This window comes from Siphateles boraxobius, unplaced genomic scaffold (genome assembly GCF_051911475.1).
Source record: "Siphateles boraxobius isolate OS27281-9 unplaced genomic scaffold, OSU_SipBor_1 29, whole genome shotgun sequence".
Lineage (NCBI taxonomy): Eukaryota > Metazoa > Chordata > Actinopteri > Cypriniformes > Leuciscidae > Siphateles > Siphateles boraxobius.
This window is the reverse complement of record NW_027508908.1, coordinates 4,642,484-4,666,361: the sequence shown is the minus strand read 5'-3', so window position 1 is coordinate 4,666,361 and position 23,878 is coordinate 4,642,484. Positions and strand designations below refer to the sequence as shown.

The 23,878-nt window shown below is 40.9% G+C and overlaps 1 pseudogene; it reads left to right on the top strand.

Annotated features, from left to right (window-relative positions):
- Window positions 1–3,637: 3,637 nt before the first annotated feature.
- On the top strand, window positions 3,638–11,634 carry LOC143754017 (E3 ubiquitin-protein ligase TRIM35-like; annotated as a pseudogene).
- The last annotated feature ends 12,244 nt before the right edge of the window (window positions 11,635–23,878 follow it).

Here is a 23,878-nt window from a genome sequence, read left to right as displayed (position 1 = left end):
TTTATTTTATCAAAAATACAGCAAAACTGTAATATTGTGACATATTATTACAATTTAAAATGAGTGTTGTCTATCTGAATATATTTTATAAAATGTTATTTATTCATGTAATGTCAAAGCTATTTATCCAGCCATTTATCAGAAGTCTTCATTGTCAGCGCCATTTATCCAGTCTTTATTGTCACACAATCCCTCAGAAATCATTCTATCATTCTATATTCAAATGTGGACATTTGAACACCAAACTGCTCTTTTGAACATTCAAGTCAATAAGGCACATAAAAGGTGCATTATTGGGTTTATACTGCTTATGGATTGTATACATGTACTTAACATTTATTGATGTGTTTATTCTAGAATGATTATTCTCCTTATTTAGCTCATATTTATCTTCTATATAAATATTTTACATGTATTTTCTTGTTCCTTTTTATTTGTAAAAATGCACAGTTGTGGTGAGAATGCAGAGCCTGATTTCACCAAGTACAACATGTACCTGGATCAACATCACTGTTGATAATGAAACAACAGTCCAAACAACCAATCAGATTTGAGGAACAAGTTTACAGTCATTGTTCTTTTGAAAGTTTAGACTTTCAACAAGGGTTAAGTGCTTCTACATCAGTCTTATTCACCTATATAAATAATTATAAAATCTAAATCTGATTGATAAACAATTTATCAATCAGTTAGTTAAAGTCAAGTCAAGTCAAGTCATCCTCATTTATATAGCGCTTTTAACAATGTAGATTGTTTCAAAGCAGCTTTACAGAGATAAACATATAATTTAAGGTAACAGAGATTGGTTTGGTTTTATAGTGGCTCTTGAAAAATGTTTTTTCCAGCTAAAGTTAGTTTTGATTGATTCACTTCCGTCTAAATGATCATTTGTTATTAAATTAGGGGCCGCTAAGACGACACCGTTCTCTCTAAACAGACTTTAAACGTGAACCTGTGATAGACGTTGATGGCATTCACATGCGCATTAAGAATTGATTCTATAGTTATCTGCGTTTGAATATATGTGCGCAGGTTTGTAATTTCTTACAAACCATGCCTAAACAAACTACTTGTCTATAAATTTTGATGCAGAATTTTTATTTTATCTTATAGTAAAGGTACAGAGCTACACTGTTAAAATTATAACTAGCTAGATGAAGACATAGCACTGAAATTTTAGTATTAAAATCTTTATTAAAATCTTTAGTAATTAAAATCACCAAACTAAGGCTAGAACATACATTATATACAACAGGATAGCATGATTGCAAACTTCCTTAAAGTACGTTTCTGGCTATATGTTGCATCATTTCCCAGTGGTACTGAAAGACATGACAGCATATAAGATCATCTGCACTTCTTGCCTTTCCATCCTCTATCTTTTAGGTTCTCCTGTTTCCATAGGTGTTGTGAATAAACCTCAGGGAAACATCACGGCCACTGTTGTGACATAAACAGGCATCCCAGCATGCTCAGTTAATGAGAATGCAGGCTATGTCCGCTTCTCTGTCTCAGGCACACAAGTTCTTTGCGATCAGTGTGGACAAAGTCCTGGAAGACTGCTGAAGTCTCAGCTGAACTCTCTTCACCTGCTGTCGAGTGTTTTTCTCACACTGTAACTTTACTATGTGTGTGCAAAGAGAGAAGTGGTTCATGTGGAGGTACCATCTGAATAAATTGATGTTATGATAAAAAAAAATGATAAAAAAAAACGTGCTAGGTAAGGTTGTTGAGTTACTGATGCAATCAGGTGTTAGTGCAACTTTCGCTCATATCTTTTAAGTTGTTGCACTTGCTATTACGACATAGATCACATTATAATGTCAACATAGCGTATGATGTCTGGATCACATTCATACTACACGTATCAGGGCAATAGAGTATGTACTCTTTTAGCGCTCATTAAGTAAGCACTTATTGAAATCAAGCACCTGCTCAGTGAGTATGTTGTTTGGAACGCAGCCTGGGGTTTTTGCTGTGTAGTGAGTCTGAAGGACTTGATTAGCTGGTTCAGGTGTGTTTAGTAAGAGTTGGAGCTGAACTCTGCAGCCCTTTAGAAGCAGGTTAAGGAACCCCTGGCATGAACAGATGAGGGTTTCAAAGACAAATGAAATGTTGTCAAAACAATGAATTCACAAGGATATGTAAAAACGATTAAAATCGCTGTATTGTGCTGCCAGGCCAGTAGTTGGCAAAACCCGTGTTTCCACCGCAGGAACTTCCCCCAGCAACTAGGAATTTTGGGGTGGTATTTGGTGTGTTTCGACCGCAGGAACCAGGATCTAAGTAAGTTCCGGATAAAAACTCCCCCCTCAGAAAGTCCCTGCTTGCTAGGTAGTACTTTTCAAAGTTCAGGAATTTTCAGGGGTGGGATTTTGGTGCTGAACATGCTGATTGGTTGATTTCATGCCGCATTTTAATTGGTTGACTCCAAGCAGTATTTAATTTCAACAACCATTTTTTAAAAATCTGTTGCGGTGTAAGCAGTCTATACGTAACCGAACTAATTACCGACTATTCGTAACCGAACTTTAGACTGCGGAGGAAACGCAGAAAGCAACAGGTCTGGGGGAAAGAAAGGTAATTTTGGTGGAAACGTGGCCAAAGTCACTTTGTAAAGAAACACTATGCGCCTTCAGACCGTATGTACCTCCGCCCCTTTTCAGCGCTGTGATCATTGTCTTTTGTTTTCCCGTTTGTATTTCCACAACGATCTTACGTATTTATGAATGAACTGCTTGTTTTAAAATCTTCCCGGTCTACTGACATTTGTCAAGACATCTGTTTTAAACATTGTAGAGTTAACGGAAGTTATCATGAGCATTGTAATAAGTAAATCCACTTCACCAGCTAATTATTCTTCGACAACGATGCAATAGAAATATGCAGAGCTATCGCAAAAACAGAAGTTCAAAGACCAAATTCTAAAGATGGTTGCGCTCTTGATTGTCTGGCGCATAAGATTGTATGTAATACGCATGTGCATGATGTCACTATTTTCACAATTTCATGTTTTTATTGTTTACATGGAGACGATAACGGTATCGGTTTTAAAAAATGTTTCAAAAGTTTGCCTTTCCTTGTCGTTTGAATGAGCGGTAAAACGGCATAAAAAGTTTTCTCTTTTTGATGAAAATGTGGAGCTCATATAAGTGTGGACTTCACAATAGCAGTGATAATTTAACACTAGGGATTTTGCTGTGCAGAGCAATAAATAAAACACAAGAATAAATTGCTTTGAGTGTTTTTATGATTAATATTTGTGTTATTTCATGTGTTCTTATTGATCGAATGTTTCGCTAGCATTATAATTGAGAGAGCTTCAATACGGTTTAATTTTAAATGCGTTTTGTTCAAATTTAAACTGAAGAAAACCTGATGGTGTCGTCTGACATTTTTGAACACACCTGAAGGTGATAAGAAAGTCCACCTCTTTAAAAAACTTACCAGGAAGAGACTCTCATTTCTCCCTTCTGTCAATCTGACTCTCATGTCTCGACAAAAACATTGAAGAATCAGCGATCAGTGATGAAGAAAAACACTTTAAAGAAGGATTTTTTTTTGACATTTGTTTCTGAACAGACAGTATCTTTTTGATTCTCTTGGTTTTTAATTTTTAAAACAGTCCTCTAGAAAGTGATAGTAAAGTTTAGATTGCTGGAGCTGAAACCGTGGAAATGACTTCAGCAGCTGAAGATGATTATATTTGTCCCGTGTGTCGTGCTATTTTCAGGGCGCCTGTTAATTTATCATGAAGTCACAGTTTCTGTAAAAAGTGTCTTCGACAGTTCTGGAGAAAAGAAAATTCAGGAGTGTCCTGTCTGCAGGGGAAGATCCTCAAGAGAGGAACTTTCATTTAATCTTGTGTTAAAGAACTTGTGTGAGTCGTTCCTGAAGGAGAGAAATCCATCAAAAGAAGGATGAGGCGTTCATCAGGGTCTGAGAGATCTGCAGTTTACACAGTGAGAAACTCAAACTCTTCTGTCTGGAGGACAAACAGCCTGTGTGTGTCATGTACATTACTTCACAACAACTTGACAATCATAAATTCAGACCCATCAGTGAAGTGGTTTCATCATGTAAGGTACAGTAAGACAAATGTCTCTTGTTTCACATGTAAAGAACAATAATTAGTCATAAACACAGATATAATCACACCCTTTTAATCAACTTCATATGACATGTTTCTTTACTATGCTGTGACAAAGTATTTGCCTGATTTCTTCTGATTTGTGTGTCTTCTACTAAATAGTTTTAGACATTAAAACAAAAATACTACATAAAACAAAGGCAACCTCAGTAAACACAGAGTACAGTTTTTAACACCTCACCCATGTGAAAAACTAATCGGTATGGTGGATTTTGACCCACTTTTCCTTGCAGAATTACTTTAATTCAGTCACATTGGAGGATTTTCAAGCATGAACGGCTTGTTTAAGGTCCTGCCCCATCATCTCAATTGGGTTCAAGTCAGGACTTTGAGGACTTTGAGACCACTCCAGCACTTTAATTGTGCTTTTTTGAGCCGTTTAGATGTGAATTTACTCCTATGCTTTGAATCATTGTCTTGCTGCTTGAGCTTCAACTTACAAACTGAAGATCGGATATTCTCCTTTAGGATTTTCTGGTTGGAAGCAGAACAATTCAGTTTCTTTAATTTTGTTCTTGGCTCTTTTGTTACTTCTTGGATGAGCCACTTCTGGAAAGGTTTGCTACTGTTGCGAGCTTTTTTTTTTTTTTTTTTTTTTTTAAAGAGCCTTTGAAATAGATTTGTAATCCCTCACAGACAGATGTAATGTATTCATATTCATCCTCATTATTTCTGGAGTTTCTTTCACCTTTGGCGAAGTGTTACTGTTTGAGACCTTTAAAACCAACTCCATGCTGTTGTTAAAAGTCCCATTTAAGTGTTGATTTGATTGAACAGGGCTGCATTAAACAGGACTGGTTGCGTTTGGTCCAGCTGATGCACATTATAAATGCAGTTTCATAGATTTGAGGAATTAGTAACTACGGGGGCAAATCCATTTTCACACAGGCCAGTTGGTATCGGATAATTGTTTTGCTTCAATAAATAACATTTTCGTTTACGAACTGTACTTTGTGTTTACTCAGCTTGCCTTTGTTTTATGGTTGGTTTTAATTCCTGAATCAATTTCAGAAATCAGGATGGGGGAAAATACTATTCACTGCCTTAAATGATCATATCACTGTATTGTCTTCACTTCTTCTCTTCACTGTTATCTAGTATTTTATGTATTTTTGTTCAATTCTAGGAGTAACTCAATACAGCACTTAAATCCTTACAAGAGAAAATTCAACAATATGAAAAAATGAAAGGAGAAAACATTTTCATTACAGTTGTATCACTATATACAGTTATGTTTAATATAATGGATTCCAGTTTAGTATTTTTATAAATGACAAGCAGCAATCTGCTACTGGTTCCCTTTCAGTCGATAACGTCAGACGTAGTCGACGGTCGACTGAATGGGGATGTCGCTAGAGAGCCTATCCTCTTCGAGTACTATTGAACGAGCCAATGTAATTGGCGTGCGTGATTCGCATCACACACTCCGCCCCCGCGGCGCGGGTATAAATACGGAAGTGGATGCACGCACTAGTTGCCTTTCGCTTCGGAGCCGATCGTTTGATGTCTCTGAGAGTGCTGTTGTCTACAACGAGCGAGTGTGTCAGTGTTCTTCAGGAAGACTCTCCCAGTGCTGGTGTTCTACAGTGCGAGTGCAGCGGTGATCGCGAGCTTTGAGCTCTCAACTGCTGTTTTAACAGCAACAAATTTCTAAATGTTTGTGTGTGTTGACGGCCGGTTAGAGGGCGGAAAAGTGAGTGCTTCACTGTTTCAGTTCTCTGTTCAGTGTTGCCGCGGTCATTCCCCTGTGTGCTCCGGCACTGGTGACGGTCCTATTTTCTGAAAGAGCAACACGGGTGCGTTTGCGTCTTTTTCAAGATGTCATTCCGCCCGTGCGTTTCTGGGTGCGGTCGTTCCCTGTCTCTCTCTGATGGTCACAATTGTTGTGTCACGTGTTTGGCCTTACAGCACGCTGAGACAACTTTTGTGGACAGCTCATGTTTTCAAAAAAAAAAAAAAAAGGAGAGTGGGAACATGACTGTCGCAGTGTTGAGGGCGAGACTCGCCTTCGTTCGCGGAGAGCGAGTCCCCATTACCATGCCCCACCCTCGGTTGCTGTGTGGGATGGGTGACCGGAGGATAGTGTTGGATGTCCCGCCCGGTAACCATTCCCTGTGGGCTCCTCACTCCTCCCTTCCACTGCAACCAAAGGGAGCCTCCTGTGTTGTCTGCTGGTCCATCTGTAATGGGTGGGCCAGCGGTTTCACTCGGGGCTCCCCTGGAGGACAGGACGCCGATTGCAGCATCGGAGGGTGAGCTGACTTCTAGAGATGATGACTCGGCTGCATTGTCTCCCTCCGGGAGTTCAATGTTGCCCGAGCCGGATCCAGAATTTTCAGCTATGCTGAAACGGGCCGCCGAGGTTGCCGGGCTCGAGTGGAACCTCCACCGTGTCCCGTTCAGTCTCGGTTGGAATCTGGAGTTTGGTATCTGGGGCGGGCCGCGCTGGTTCTCAGCTCGCCGCCCCAGTGCCTTTCTTTCCCGAAATGCATGGAGAGCTTATCAGGTGGTGAACAGCATCTTTCTCTGCCAGAAACTGCCTGAATAGCTTTTCCCCCTCATTACCCTTGATGGAGGAACGGTGAAGGGTTGCGAGGTGTCCCTCCACCTGCCGCCGGTGGCAGCTCCTCCGCCTGCTCGTCGCCGTGGGCGTTCCCCGGCCGCCGCTCCTGCTGGGCCTCCGCAGCAGCCTCCACCCAGGCCTTAGCAGGGAGCCGGCCGCAGTAGAGACGCCCAGCCCGCTCCAGGCGCTGCCAAGCCAGGTGGCAAGCGACAGCGAAAGCATTCCGGAGCGGGCCGCCCAGGAATGGATGAGATGCTCTTGGAGTGGCACGTTCACTCCCTCCCCCCGGGTGAGGGCCGGGTGGAGCCTTTGTTTGTGTGTGTGTCTGTTCCGCCGCTGGCTCCCTAAAAAAAAAAAAAAAAAAAGCGGAGCAAGCGGTACCCACACTTCAAAGAGAGAGCAATTTCATCTGTTCCTGGGTCTCAAGAGGGCCAGTCTGGCGGGTGTGACCCTGTATAGCCTTACACCCCTCAGCTCCCCCTTGGTCGCCAGCAGGCAGCTTGGTGCGTTCGAGGACCCGGTCATCCGCCTTCTCACGCGCCCCCTGCCGCTAGTGGAGACAGGTAAGTGTTGCACAGCACACTAACACCACTCTCTCTACTTTGCTGCCCCACCTCAGGCTCGGCTACCCCGCTCAAGTCAGTGATAATCATCACATTAGGTGTTGAGCAGACGTGCTCCTGAAAATTCAGTGATATTCATCACACCGAGTGTTGAGCAGTGCTCCTGACTTGTGTGTGCTTATCTTATCCTGCGGGCGAAGGATTTGATATAGCCGCTCCTCCAGCCGGTACGAAGGCCAGTGGTAAACTCGTTCTTCGTGCTACTAGGTGGTGGGTCGTGACCATCTTGGCCCAAGATTGGTCTGCAGCTCCGACCTGAAAGACATGTGCTTCAGATCTCTACCTTCCGCACCGCAGGCCATCCTGTGTGTTGCGTGTAAGGGTGGAGTATCAGTACAGTGTCCTTCCCTTCGAGTGCTCCAGAGCCCGTTGGGTCTTCAGGTCAACTGGAAGAGAGTAATCTCGCCCACGGGCTGAGTATCTCTTTTTCAGTTTTGGAGATGGACTCGGTCTAACACGTCTCTCCAATGAGAATGTGTTCAGCTGGTGTTTGAAGTGAGAAAGGGTCCCACTGAAAGAACTTTCAGAGGCTCCTGGGGTATATGGTAGTTGCAGCCATTGGCTTCCTCCATATGTGACTGCTTCAGCGCTAGCTTCATGATCGAGTCCCGAGGTGACCGTGGCAGAGCAGCTCACCCTGTGTGACTATAGTTCATCCCGGTCTGCTGCCAAACCCTCTTCAACAGAGGGGCCATGTACAAAGGGCGTGTTTTAACGGGGGCCTGGGCGACCCTCGACTACACGGGCATTCGTGCCTCGAGTTGTTAGACATTGCGACCGTTGCGCAAGCTTCCCTTGCATGTCACAACTCACCCGTCACCTCCTCCTTGGAGTCAGAAGCTTCTGAGGATGCTTTGTTCCACTCTTCCCGCTCTACTCAATCGTCCCGCCATCGAGCCTCACGACAGTTATAGCCAGGGCAAGTGGAGACTCCATCCCCTGGGTCCAGCTGGGTCATGACCAGTCCGGGGCCGATCAGTTGCCCCTCCGGTTTTTCGTCTTCCTGCCAGTGTTTGTATAAACCGAGCGGACTACCCTTGGACAAACACTGGCTCTCAGCTGCCACAGGGGCCCGCAGAAATGCGTTTAACCCCAGTGAGCCTTCTAAAAGCGACTGCGACTCATGGTCGCCTTGCGCCTGCTCAAGTCAGTGAATTCATCACACTTCATGTTGAGCAGAAATGCTCCTGAAAGTTCATCACACTCAGGGGTTGAGCAGCAATGCTCCTGTAGCTCAGTGAGTTCATCACACTCAGGTGTTGAGCAGAAATGCTCCTGTAGCTCAGTGAATTCATCACACGCAGTGCTGAGCAGAAATGCTCCTGTTGCTCAGTGAAGTTCTTCGCACTCAAGTGTTGAGCAGAAATGCTCCTGAAGCTCAGTGAGTTTATCACACTCAGGTGTTGAGCAGGAATGCTCCTGAAGCTCAGTGAACTTATCACACTCAAGTGCTGAGAGGAAAATGCTTCTGAAGCCCAGTGATCTTCACATGTTGTGTTGAGCAATGCTCCTGTCTTTTTGCGCCTGTCGTTTGTACCTACGTGCCAAGTCAGGAGAGGAACAGGTCTTCATAGTTGCCCCTTATTGGCCCAACTAGACCTGGTTCCCATCGACAGCCTTCCTGACTTCCCCTGAAAACTCTTTCAGGGACGGGGCACGATGGCACCCGCGTTCTTCCCCCGGAGATTCCGGGCGGTCTTACATCTGAACGCAAAGGTTCAGGTGGCTATCACAGGGACATGTGATAGTTACCATCACTTCTGCGAGCACCCCCTAGAAATGGGTAGCGTGCTTACGCCTTTAGAAGTGGAACCTAGTCGTTGAGTGTGTCTTCTCTCCAGAGGAGATCCTAAAAGCTTTCGATCACTTCAGTGCTCTCTTTCCTGCAAAATGGGTTGGAGTAGGCTGTTTTCCTTCACCCTCAAAATGATATTGCCTCGGTGTTTAAACAACGCTCATCGTGTTGCAGAAGTGGGCAGAAGCACGTTCTGATCGTCAGGTTCCTGAGGACCAAGGTCTTGTAAATCCTTGCGTCCCTCTTTATCCTCTTGGGCCTTGTCCCTGGTGCGACTGCACTGCAGAGACCGCCCCTGAGCCACTGCAGGCAGTGAGTTAAAAATTCTGTTATATCAGTTCTCCTGGTCGCGTGGTCTCTACTAGAGGGTAGGGACTTGCTCGCTTTCGGTCAACGTATTGTGACTGGAGTCTGGGCCGGCTAACTCTCACAAGCTGAGACCCCGGCTCGGATTGTGCCCAGGGTTCCTACCTCTCCCGTAATAGGAGCAGGTGGTGAGCCTGCAAGCGCTGCCCTGGAGGAGGCAGATCCAGCCCTGGCTTCTCTGTCCGTTCGCTTGGACGTGTACAGAACGCAAGCCATAGACCTCAGACCAGCTCTACAAATATCTGTTGGAATTCAGCAGAGAGGGAAGGCTGTTTCCATGCAAAGTTGCACTTAGTGCTTGCCTTCATTTCGGTAAAAATCCGAGGTGCAACATGTCCACTTAGGTGTTGAGCTCCTCTATGGGGAGGACGCCTGGGCGTTGACGATATGCTTTGCTAAACAGATTCTAGAGTTGGGGGCTGGACGACACCTAGTTGAACAGCTGCTTCCCGTGGGCTCCCTTCTCATGAAGCCAGTTTCACCGTGAGCCCGGTTCAAGTGTCGGCTTGCTGCGCCATTCCCCTCCTATGGACTGGATACGTGCGCCTTTCTACTCCAGTTGAGTTCCCTTAAATTTGAACCCTGTTGAGTTCCTCCACACCCCTCCGACGTCGGACGTGCGGAACGTCTGGTGTTAGGCCTACCACTCGTAAGCAGTGTGGAACCTGTGTTAGGCTGGGTCCATATGTTGCGGTCCCTACGGCGACCCCATATGTGTATTCTTCCACGATACGGCTCCCTGCGGCGAGCCCGTGTCTTCCCTCGGCAGAGTCTCTCTGCCGTCACTGTCCGGTGTGTCTCCCCCGTCTTAGGCTGGAGCCACCCCAGTGACATTCCATATGTTAGACTGCCCGGTTTCCGCCCAGTTCATATGTGTATTCTCCACGTTACCTCCCTCTGGGTTGGATGTGGCTTCCGCAGCGTCCCTTCCTTCCAATGTACGGGGAACGCTTTCCCAGTGGTCCTGTAGGAACAGCAGTGACTTCCCTGGCCTAAGCCCTGTCCTTCCCCGCCTTAAGTTTGCGGGGGCATCAGGAGGCTTTTGTTTAGGCACTGGAAGGTGGCAGCTTTAGTGGCGTTTTCAAAGGTTATCCCCATTCAGTCGACCGTCGACTACGTCTGACGTTATCGACTGAAAGGGAACGTCCTGGTTGCGTATGCAACCCACCGTTCCCTGAAGGAGGGAACGGAGGACGTAGTCCCCTTGCCACTACCGCTGGACCACCGCTGACCCCGGGTTACTCTCGGCTCCTCAGCGAAAAGCAACTAGTGCGTGCATCCACTTCCGTATTTATACCCGCGCCGCGGGGGCGGAGTGTGTGATGCGAATTACGCACGCCAATTACATTGGCTCGTTCAATAGTACTCGAAGAGGATAGGCTCTCTAGCGAGATCCCCATTCAGTCGACCGTCAACTACGTCCTCCGTTCCCTCCTTCAGGGAACTGTGGGTTGCATACGCAACCAGGACGATCCGTTACATGGTGGGTATCCGAGTTTATCTTGGATATGAATGATGTGAAGTGTTCATTGAGATGATTTGAAGTGAATGTGATTTGATTTCAGCCTCAAGCTGAGCACACAGAACATCAGATTAAACAGCAGATTGAGAAGCTTCACCCATTTCTCAGAGATGAAGAAGCAGCTACAATCACTGCACTGAAGGAGGAAGAAGAGCAGAAGAAGCAGATGATGAAGGAGAAGCTGGAAGAGATGAACATACACATCTCAGCTCTTTCACACACAATCAAAGACATGGAGGAGATGATGAAAGCCAGTGACGTCTGCTTTCTGAAGGCCTGATTTCAGATCATTGGTTGATCATTGGTTCATTGATTGAGTTCTTGATGATAAATGGTGAGTTTATTCTGCAGCAGTTTCCAGTCTCAATGGAAAGGTGAGCGATCTGCTCCTGTCTCTGGTCTCTCTGGTTCTGATCCAAACCCACAGCAGTTCTGAATCGTGAATGTTCTTCCAGGTTCCAGGGCTCGCAGCCAGATCCACAGATGGCTTCTGAAGCTTTGATTCATGTGCCACGTTACTTGGGCAACCTGCTGTTCAGAGTCTGGAAGAAGATGCAGGACATTGTCCAAAACAGTAAGAGTCTGACTGGAGAGATTCTTCATGACACAAACTGATAGACAGACAGACGGACGGATGTATTGAAAAAGTAAAAAAAGATTTAATGTTTGTAGTTGATGCCGTTAAACACTGATGATACAAGTGAGTGTGAAACTAATGACAGCACTGACAGTGATCAGAGAAAAATATCTGATGTGTTTTATCAACAGGACGAGTGTCATAATTCATAATAGTCTGTGTTTGGTTCACTCTTGATCATAATATGAACATTAGAATAAAAGCAGATGTTGATTGTGAGAGGTAATCCAGAGAGATTTGACGAGTATCTCTGTGTTGTGGGTTCAGAGGGTTTTAATGCTGGGATGTGGAGGTTAAAGAGAGTTCATGGTGGAGTCTTGGAGTAACTACAGCATCAAACCAGAGGAAAGGATAGGATTTCTTTAACACTAATGTCTGGAAAGTCTTCAGGTTCTGGTTTTCCTGTTGATCGGTTGAGAGTGGGTCTAGACTATGACAGAAGAATAGTGGCATTCTCTGACTAGCACACTACACACATTCACGACCACATTCACTCACACACTCTTTCGATTCTTCTGGTGTTTTCCCTCTCTTAGTGTTCAATAGTCAGTAAACTTTACTCCTATAGGTCTGGATCTTCCTGCTTTCAACATGTTTCCAATGTTGAATCCATATCACATGTGTAAGAGTGCCTGAATATCAGTACAGTGGCTGTGATTGGGCCGTGATGATCACATGACTGATATCAGCACTACAGCAACACCCACACTCTGATATTGCTTTTATACAACAGATCAATAAACTCGAAGTTTTCATTTATATTCCACTTCACACAATTAGACAGATTAGAGACCATTTTAGCATTTAATGTTTTCAGGCTAATTGCCATTTACCCGATTATTTCAGTGAAGTGTGTCTGTTAGTTCATTTCTAAAGTTTTCACATCATAATTAGGCTATTAATAATTATATCATAATTTGTTCTTGTATTACAGCAAATCACTGAAGCAGTTACTTCTACAAATGCACATTTTCAGTGTTTGTTCTACATGAGACTAAACTAACCATTATTTCAGTTATAGAGATTAAATTATTATTTGTTCATTGAAGTAAATGAATGTAAAAGCCTTTTTCTGATCCACAGCAATGCTGAATGAAATAAAAAAAATACTTGATTTAGCCATTGATAAATCTGATTCTCACGACAAATGTTCAGTTTCCCTGGGATTCACTGAAATCTCTGACAAGAGTACAGTACTAATTTTGATAATCCATTGATCTCTGTTTTTGTCAAATAAATATGTGATTTCAGAAGCATTTTCAGAATGAAAGATTAAATGTTTGGGGCATGATCATTCATTTTAAGTCATGGAAATTCATTGGTCAAAAAGAGTGGGAACACTGGATTTTGTGTACTTTTGTTTCCCCAGCGAAAGAGTGATCAGAAACTAGCCCTAACAGCTTCAGGTAAAGCCCTTCGCGAAAGTGACATTTGAAGGCCAAGTATTATAACCCATATTCTGAATTTGTCCTCTGCATCCATCCAAGTTAGTGCACAGATATTAGGAGTAGTGAAAACACACACACACACACACACACACACACACACAGACACACACACACACACACAAACACACACACACACACACACACACACACACACACACACACACACACACACACACGCAAACATTTTTGGGTTTCCATGTTTTACTCTGTACAAACTGTATATTCTATCCCCTAATCCTAAACCTACTGTACCTATCACAGACAACTCTCTGTATTTTTACATTTTCAAAAAACATCACTTAGTATAATTTATATGCTGTTATCCTCATGGGGACCAAAAAATGAACCCACAGGGACAAGGATTTCGGATATTGCCATCATTGTGCTGACAATTTTGTCCACACAGAGCCACACAAAAACATTTCAAAAAATCCTTTGTGTTCATACAGGTTTTAAACAAAATGATGGTCTTGATCTTGTTATCTATATGTAGTAAAATCAGCATATGCAAAACCCAAACATTATTACTCGTCTATTCAGTACCTATCCCGAAATATGCATCTCATAAAACCCAACGTTTGGTTTTGAGTTCCATCAGGCTTTAATGTCACATATTTCTTTAATTTGCCAACATCCTTATGACTTATTTTTACATGAAGCCTGCTGGAACATCATCCCTCCTACAAAATTGCACAGATTTTTCACTGAGTTTACTCAGCAAGCTGATGTTTTACATGTATAGTGTTGTTTCCAGCTGACCATGACTCCCTCTTCATTGTGAATGCAGGGAGGAAGTGCTGATGCATGAAGCTCCTGCTCCTGTAAGCATGAGTCCCTCAGAGCATCTGTTATGAGATTATAAATGAGGCAGCCAGTGCCACAAGGACAGAGGAACTATTGATGGACTTTTGATCAAACTAGTCAACACAAGCACATGGAGGAGTCTGCTGTCCGAGTGGAGAGAGGATAGCAAAAAATAAACTGATCTGCAATGGCTATTATGATGTTAATCAGACATAGGTATGTGATACTGTTCCTTCAACAGTTCCTGGAAGGTAAATTTACATATAACTCTGTGGAACTCGGAGAGAAAGCCATAGACGTTTGGAACAAAATGATATAAAAAATATATTATGATTTAAAATAATTGTTTTATATTTGAATATATTTTCAAATGTAATTTATTCCTGTGATGTCAAAGCTGAATTGTCAGCATCATTACTCCAGTTTTCAGTGTCAAGTGATCCTTCAGAAATTATTCTAATATGATGATTTGCTGCTCAAGGGAAAAACATTATTTTTATTATCAATGTTGAAGACAGATGTGCTGATTAATATTTCTGTGAAAACAGTCATGTACTTTTAAAAGAAGTTTCTGATGAAGCCTTTTTTAATATCCAGATCAAGTTTTAGTGATGTGTGAAACAAAACATTTTTAATGTTTTTAATGTTTAATTTTTAATGACAAATTTTGTTAACAATTGCGTATTTTTACAAGCATCCACAGATAAAATCCACAAAATCCAAAATCCACAACCTGAATATTTGTCAGTTTAGCTATACCAGGATAGTCATTTCACACAACTGCTGCTTATGAACCAAGCGCCTAATAAGTCTCACTAAAACAGATATAGATTTTCCAGAGCTGAAATATCAAAACAATATAATCACTTTCAGTGGACGTAAAAACCTTTTTATTTATTTTTACATTAAAGAAAAAAATACTTCTCAGGAAAAAAATCATTTATTGATTCTCCTATGTTTCATTCTGGCTGTGTTTTTAACGACAATGTATATTTGATTTGCTTCAAATGAGATATTACAAAAACCCAGTACACAGCTGCTGACAAAACAATAAATCATCAGGGTAATCAGCCCTGGTTGAGCTCAAGAGATTGTCCTCATAAACTGACCCTAGACCAGTTTTCACTACTCAAAGTCAAACTGAGTGATTCGAAAATCCGCGGAAAACCATAAAATCTAATCATAGATTGGAGGAAGTGAGCCCTTTCACCACATTTCCCACCCGCAGAGAGACTTTTCTCCATCAAATCTAACTTTTTATGCTTTCTCTTTTTTCTGGTATTGATCAGAAAGAAGGCAGATGACAGCTAAAATAATGCTTTTTTGAGGCTTGAGCGAGTGCTTCAACAGAGATGAATTACACTGTGTGTTATAAATGTCCCACAGAACGCCTGTTGGGTCCCACCCGGAACAATCTATTTGTTGAATGTCAGAAAAAAAATTGGGGATATAAATCTTTGGTTTGTAAGTAACAAATCGGGAATAATCATTGAAGTGAATCTGTTTTTGATGGGGGTGGTGTTTTGGAGATTATGCTTTGGTGTTTTTGGATTTGATGTTAACAACAACATTATGATTAGTGGGAGTCCTAGCCAAACAATTGAAACACTCCGGTATGAATCTGATCTGATAGGATTAATAATAAACGAGGCGCAGGACGTGAAAATAGCAAAAAACACTTGTGTTGCGCCTGACGCTGCATTGCACCCGGTGTATGATAGGGCCCCTAGTGTGTTTAAAAATGTCTTAGTATTTTGGGGCCAATATAGCCTACAAATGGAACCTTGTTACTTTTTACCAATTTTGCGAAGACCTTCAATTCTCAGAGCTACCTTACATTTGCAACACAACACACAACATCAGAATTAGCTTTTAAATGAGTGTTGGCATCTTTGTTACCTCTGCTTTTGTCTCTGCACAGTCAGCAGTCGCTGAGGGTTGACTCTAATATGTGATCGGCAGCAATTACACGTGTCTCCTCTGATGCACAACTAATGGGACTGGATGAGACCCAGTCCAGCTCCTCTGTCTGATCGGAAATCAATTTCACTTTTACAGCCCTACATAAATTCAAATACAGCCAGCCAGGACTGCTGAGAAGATACTCAAGCATAATGTCATTGGCGAGAATCATGAAATATTTCAGCACACCTCTGGAGCTGGCTTTATTTATTATTCTAACGCAAAAATAAGGCATAAAACATAAACTGAGGCAAGAAGCTATACAGCACGGATGAGTCTTATTATAAGAGCCGACTGGGAAATAATCAGCTGAAAGCTCTGGTACAATGTCATTTTATTATACAATGACACAGAGTCTATCTATTTCCGTGATGGCAAATGTATAAAATATAGGCTATCATACCTTGCAAGCTATCATTAAGTCTGATTCATCAGACATCAAACACGCATTTATGTGTATAACCTTTGTTCGAACATTTCATGCAGAAATCAGAATTCATTGGTAAGTTCACACTTTAAATGTATTGTAAATTGGTGGTTATCACTTCTAAGTGAGTCTTGCAGCAGGTTACGTACGTATAGGCTAGCAAATAATAAAATCATTCATTGAGCCGATTCGTTCAAAATACTGATTCATTCAGGAATCAGTTAGCCAAGTGATTCATTCAAAACAAACAGTTGATGTACTCCATTGACTTCCATAGTATTTTCATTGGAAGTCAATAGGGTCCATCAACTGTTTGGTTACCACCATTTTTCAAAATATCTTCCTTTGAGTTCAGCAGAAGAAAGAAATTCATACAGTTTTGAAACAACTTGAGGGTGAGTAAATGATGACAGAATTAAATTTTTTAGTGAACTTTGCCTTTATGTGTCGCTTGGAGTCTCACAGCTGCTGATTCTGCCATGAAGATGTTCAACCCGATCTCACGACCAATTTGTACGAATTTTACGAGGTGGGTAATTCGTACAAGTTCATACGACCTCATTCGTTCGAATTTGTAAGATTTTTGCTAAATCGTGCATATTTTACAAGTTGCCCAATTCGTATGAATTCGTACTAATTGCCTACCCCTGACCCCGCCGCTAAAACTAACCGTCACTGGGGTTAAGACAAATTGTACGAATTCGCACGAGTGAGGTCATACGAATTCATACAAATCAGCCACATTTTACTCACTTTTACGAATTCATACTAATTGGTTGTGAGATAGTGCTGAGATGTTCAGAACTGTTTCTACCTGTGTTTCTGCTTTTTTGGAGAGTGTTCAAGCGACAGCGTGAAGCGTTTACAGTAACTTTTGTGGAAAGCCTTTGTATGGAGATAGTTTGGATGAGTATTACGCTAATTATGTGTATTTATTATGTTAATTAATTACGCCTCATTTAGAATACATTTAGAATAATCTGGATCCGTCAACATTATAACGAGGATAAGATCAAATTAATGTTGTAAATGTATTATCAAGGATTTCTGTGCTCAAATGAAACTTACTCATTACTGCCTTACATAACCATATGCTGGATAAATGTGGATATGACCTAACAGCATGTGACTGGGGACAAAGTTTAACTGGAAAAGTATGTCAAGGAAACCTCAACAAGTAGTTCATTAAAAAAAAGTTGAAATAAGAACTCACAAGGGCATTAGAATTCATGGCTTTGAAAATAAACTCTGTTTAATTAATTATGAGACACATCTATAAGTTGTGCCTGTATTAAATTGTTCGAAGGCGAGAATTTTTATTTTATTTTTTTCACACCAGTGCTATACGACGAGGATTTTTGTAAAACAGTAGATTGGGGACGAGCCTTGTGATAAATGCCACATTTAATGCCTGGGGGGAAATGATGAGCAGTGATAATTTCAGTCCTGTAATTTTTGACCTGCTTGCAGAGCTGGTGGAGTGATGGATGTTTTCTGCATCCATCAGCCTGGTTATAGTGGTCGTAATGAGGAACGGTTGAAATACTACAGGGACACCAGGGTTCACAGGCTCAGCTTCCCGAGACTTCCTTAACATAGCTTCTTATGACTTTACAAAACACAAGAGATGTGCTGCAAAATCCATATTTAACAAAGTGGTGGATTGCCAGTGAGGTGAACAAGCAGTTTTGTCTTGGGGGTTTGTTTGTGGATGTAGCTAATTACACTCCAAATAAATGACAAGCTTTATTCTTCATAGGCATCTGGTCAGCCAGCTTGTTAAGCACTGTTAATAAATGGGCCAGCAGTTCATTTCACAAGAAATGCATCTTTAGTCAATTATTCTTGCTCAATAGAGGTTTTGGACTTAAAGTTATACATATTTTCACTGTTCACATTCAGACGAATAGACCTCTATTGTGCATTTAAGCAGCTATTGTTCTGGTGGTGATGTGAAGAACAAACTCTTGAGAGAGAAGCATTTTTTTTTGTGTGAACATGTTTCAGAAAGCTCTGGGAAAATGTCTTGATCTTGGTCACTTATAAGATCTTTTTTTCTGATCCCTGACAGGAAAATGCTGATAATGTGATGGTTACGGGAGACAGGCTATAGTTCAAATCTAGTTTGAACAAAACTTCTTTTTTTTTCTTTTTGGTGTGAATTCTGTCCTTCAAACAACATTTTGCATTTTGTTTAGTTGTAGTAATTTTCTAAAGTTTGGCTTCTGTAGGTCCATTAAAGTGATCAAAACTGCCAGAAGAGAACTTGTAAAATGCTACAAAAGATTTGTGTTTCAAATAAATGCTATTCTTTTAAAAAATATATATTAATCAAGAATAAAAATGCTAGTAAATGTTAAAATATTAAGCAGCAAAACTGTTTTCAACATTGATAATAATAAGAAAGGTTTCTTGATATAATCAGCATATTTTAAAGCAACACTAAGTAAGATTTTTTTCCTTAAAATTATGTTTCCAAAATCGTTTCAGTGGTTCATCAAGTTGTGACATGGTGAAATGCACTTATGCCACAGCTTTGCGGTCCTTTATCTGATATATCCACGCTATGTAAGGTGGGCAGATCGGCCATCGGCTAAAATCTAGATTTAACTAAACATTTAACAGTTTGTAAATCAAAAAGATAACACAAATAAAATGTGTATTTCTAAATGCTAACATTAAAGTATTTAAAGTCACAATCTGACATTTGCAGCTGATGTCCTACAGTTCTACCAGATTACACCCCTGTCTAGATATACATTAAACATGTATGCTTCTGTCAAAACAAACACTACACTTAGCTTACTTAGCCTTTGTTGCTGGGGCGGCTAAAATTTGTGCTAGTGCTGGAAACTCTCTCTCTCTCGTTTGTTCTTTTTCTCTCTTTCTTTTTGCTGATGTGAAACAGGTCTTTCTGGCATTCCTCCTACAACATTAATTAATACTCCTGCTTGTGATGGATCGCTCCCGCTTTAGCCCATTCATCACTTCCTGTATGAGGCTACGACTCAAAGCTAGCTCGCTCCAGCTCTGTTACTTCTCTCCCATCTGACAAACACTTTCATATTTTGTGTGATTTGCTGTAAAATCATGAACAGAGAGAAAGAGAGCGCTGCTCTTTAGCTCCTCGAGTCAAACCTGTTAGTTAGCATTATACAGATTAATCTTGAGCATTAGCGTTCATTCATCATGGCTTGTCGAGACATTGCAGGATTTTGAGATGCCATAAATCAGTGCTGTTGCCTAATGTTTTGATTCTTTCTGCTTAGACACTGAGAATATAATTCAAGAGTTGTGTAAAGTTACAAATATGCTAGCAACACTGAATTTAACGTCCCCCCTAAAATAACGTCAAGAGTCTGTCCATCTCCTGGGCTTTTTATATGTGGCTCTTTAAACTCAACAGCTATGCCTTTAACCTTCGGCCAAATGAAGCCCAGCACTTTAATTACAGGCCAGGAAAGGCTCTGCTAATGATTAGCTGTTAGCACTGACACCCTAATATAGATCTTTCTCTCCTCCGGAGACTACGAAGGTGATGCATCGGCACGCTTCGTAGAGACCCGCACCTGCCAAGCAAAAACAGACCTAACGTATATTAATATGCAGAGATGGCAGTCACTGCAGGCTCTCTTACTAGCCTGGATAACAGGGGTGTGTCGCTGATGTGCTTCAACATGATGAAACGTTTTATTGAGGTGTGGGATGATTAAGGGGCCATCGGGGCCTGCGGAGCGGTGATGTTACAGTTTAGGAGAGGAAAATGATCCAAGGATTTTGATGCAAAAAGAAGGTTGTAGATTTCATTGTGATTTCCCAAACTCAATCTCATGGGAAAATGTAACTATATTGAGGTGGCGATTTTGTATGAATTTTTATGATGTGAACCATAAAATATTCATCCAGACATAGACCTCTATATACACTGAATTAATAATAAATTGTAAATGTATGCAGCATTCTGCAACAATTATTTTTCGGATTTTCTTGATTATTTTAAGTCGTGAAGTGAGCAGGATATATTAAATGTTGGAGATACTCGGATGTAAACAACAGCATGAATTGCACTGTTTATACTACTGAACACAATGTTACACTAATTTATGATGTCTAAACTACGGAAAAAAAAACACATGGAAGCTGCAAAATCATAAAGAAGGACTTAGTAAGCAGGAAAGAGCGTGAATTTTGACTTAAGTTAATATTTGGTAAAGATCCTCACCGCTATTCTTCCTTCTATTTGTTATCCCGACATAGGCTACGTTCAGATTGTCAGTCCAAAAAAAGCACATGAAATCCGTTTCAAGCTACATCCATATGCGGTTTGAAATCCTATTCAAATCGGCGGCGGCGACACATTTTCATGTTGTAAAATTTAAATAAATCAACATCTCTATTGCAAATGCAAACTCCTCCATCAACGCAACATCATTTCCATATTGCCAAAGAGCTGCATGAACACACAAATCGGATCTGAACAGTTGTGATACACCGTGTGGACATCATTTTGGATCAGATTCCAATCGGATACAAAGATAATCGGATTTGGACTGACAGTGTGAATGTAGCCATAGTTAACTACTTTACGTCAACATTTTAGCCATAGTCAACGCTTCATTTACACATGTGGCTGATGCTGTGCCTCTCTCAACCACAAACGCCTTCTTTCATCCATTTTTTGCACTCTTCTCTTTAACTTTTGGCAGTCTATAGAACTCGAAATGTTTTTACCCGGTGCAACCGATTAGTACAGACCAAAACATGACAATTTTTCAGCAGCAATAATCAGCCAAATATGCAAGTCCGTTCAGTTCATTGGCATTGTTTACGTTCAGTGCCTCCAAAATGGCCGACTCCCCAAACAATTGAGATTGAAAACCCTCTATAGGCTAAATCCCTTAAACAACTACCTTACTAACTATTAATAAGCAGTAATTAGGAGTTTTTCGAGTTAAAAGTCATGGTTAATAGTTACTTAAAATTGAGAATAATCTAAAGTGTGAACATTCAACATTGATATTTAGCACATGGATTCACCAGGCACGTATCATTAACCTCCCCAGCTCTACAGCGCCCCACAATTTACCAGTGAAACTTAGTGAATTTATCCTAAACTAGAGCTAAGACCCAGAATCTGCCCTAGCTAAATTTGCGGACAGAAGCCGCTACAGACTGGTGTGAATTGCAGGGGAAAAAAAGCAAGCATGCATGAACCTCCCCTAAACCTAACCGCCACATGCTAACTGAGCCATCTGACCAGTACATTATGTTAATCATAGTTCTGTTGTTGAAAAACAATTATATTGTACTCTTTAGCAAGTTTGTCCATGTTATCCATTCTAAATACACCTTTCTAAACCTTCGCAGCATTTTATTTTTTAAGTAGCCTACACTTAAGTCTCAAAGTTTCTTGTGCTGTAATGATTTTTTTACATGACCGTTTTTATCCTCTTTCTGACACTATTAAGCAGCCCTTAAGTAAGCAGATCATACAAAAATGTACAAATTCATACGAATTAGCCACCAATTCACCAAATCATAAAATTACCATGAGATTGTGTTAGATGGCCTGATATGATTAATATCGGATTTTGTTAACTAAAACTAAAACAATGAAAAGTAAAAAAAATCAAACCTTTTGGTTACTTAAAGGTGCAATGTGTAAAACTTTTGAGTATCTATTAACAGAAATGCAATATGACAGCCATAACTATGTGTTCAGTGGTGTATAAAGAACTTACTTAATAAACTGTAATGTTTTTATTACCTTAGAATGAGGCATTTATATCTACATAGGCGCGGGAATCCCCTTCTATGAAGGTCGACATATTGTGACGTCATGTTTCTACCGTAGCCGACAGCGAACAAACAGCGTTACAGAGCGCGTTTCGTCACTTACTTGAAAGAGAAGCCGCAGAAAGCTAGAAGCTAGCCATAAACACCGTGAGTAATGACTTTTCCCTTGTCAGTGGTGTAAAATATGTAGTTGGATTGTTTCATGTCACTTAATTCTTCTCCCTCGCTGTGTTATGGCTTTGCTATGTGGGGATAAATGTGCTGGTTACGTTCGTGAGACAGCTGATTAGCACTCTTGTCATTGACCGTAAAACAGTTACAGGGATCACCAACCCGTCGATCTGGGAAGCATTTTAAGTCGATCGAGTTTCCAAAATCAGAGAAAAAAAGCCTATTTTGTGTAGTAAATGGTGTCTAGGGGATGCGGAGGCGCGCGCGCTGTTACAATCACGTTATTTTTGCCGCTGGCAGCTTTGGGCTCATGCGGACGCGTCCAGTATAAACAAGGCTTAACGCTTTAACCAGCTCAGTCACAGTATCAGCTCATATTAGCCAGCTAAACTTTTACTACCCTGTTAGAAAAAATATATAGTTGCATAGTTTCATGTGGTTCTTCTCCCTCGCTGTATTATGGGCTTGCTATGTGGGGAGAAATGTGCTGGTTACGTTCGTGAGACAATCAACTAATTACTATTATTAGATTACCTATTAAGACCCTTGATCCTCACCTGATTATGGCTTTGTAAACTTTATCCATGATGTGGTTTATAATGTAAATGTTTGTATAACGACGATGTTTGTCCCGTTTTTGCCACGGTAGCTTCTTCGAAAGGGAGGGGTGAGCGGTGGGCTGAGCCCTTAGTGTAAACTCGCAACCGAACCGCTAGATGTCGCTAAAAGTCACACACTGCACCTTTAAAATAATACAAAGTTAACTGAAATAAAATAAGAAAACATATAAAGTTTTTTATTTTTATTTTGACTTATTGACTTATTTTCAACACTTCTTATTTTTGGTTCAATGTATCAAAATAACTGAAACTTAAATGTGTGTGTGTATATATATATATATATATATATTTTTTTTTTTTTTTTTCATCGTTAGTGGGAAACTAATTAATAAATAACTAGGAAAATAGTTAATAAATCGTACATAAATATAAAAAATAGTAGATAAATGTGCGATTTATGTGCGGCTTATTAATACCTATGAAGCACATATTAATGCCTTATTCTCCATGACATAAACTCATCAAAAGTACAAAAAGTACATGCTAATCAAAAATAACAATCTTACCTCAGAATTTTTATAAATATATTGGTTAATTTGATGACTGGTTAATTATTGTAACAATTTAAATAAGATTGTATAATTTTATTTGTATTAGATTATTTTGAGTATTTAATGTTTTCATTCAAATTTTTTTTTTAATTATTAACATGATTTTCATGTTATTTACAAGTTCAAACTGTTTTGTCTTATTGCATTCTACTTTACTCCTTTGTCAAATAGACCAACTCTATGGAAGACATTCTGTAACCCACATGAACAAGATGATAAATTCAGCAGGTGTCGGAGGAGGACAGATTGTTAACTCAGACCACTTACCTCAGAAGCCTCCTGTCCCAAATACCCCCCTCTAGTCCACACATTACATGCAGTCATTCAGCATCTTGATCTGAACATCTCATAAAGTGAATCTAGCGGTCTACATTCTCATTAAACCCCTCACAGGACCTGATGGCACCTGCTGGTCTACTAGATATCTTACAAAGGTGTGACAC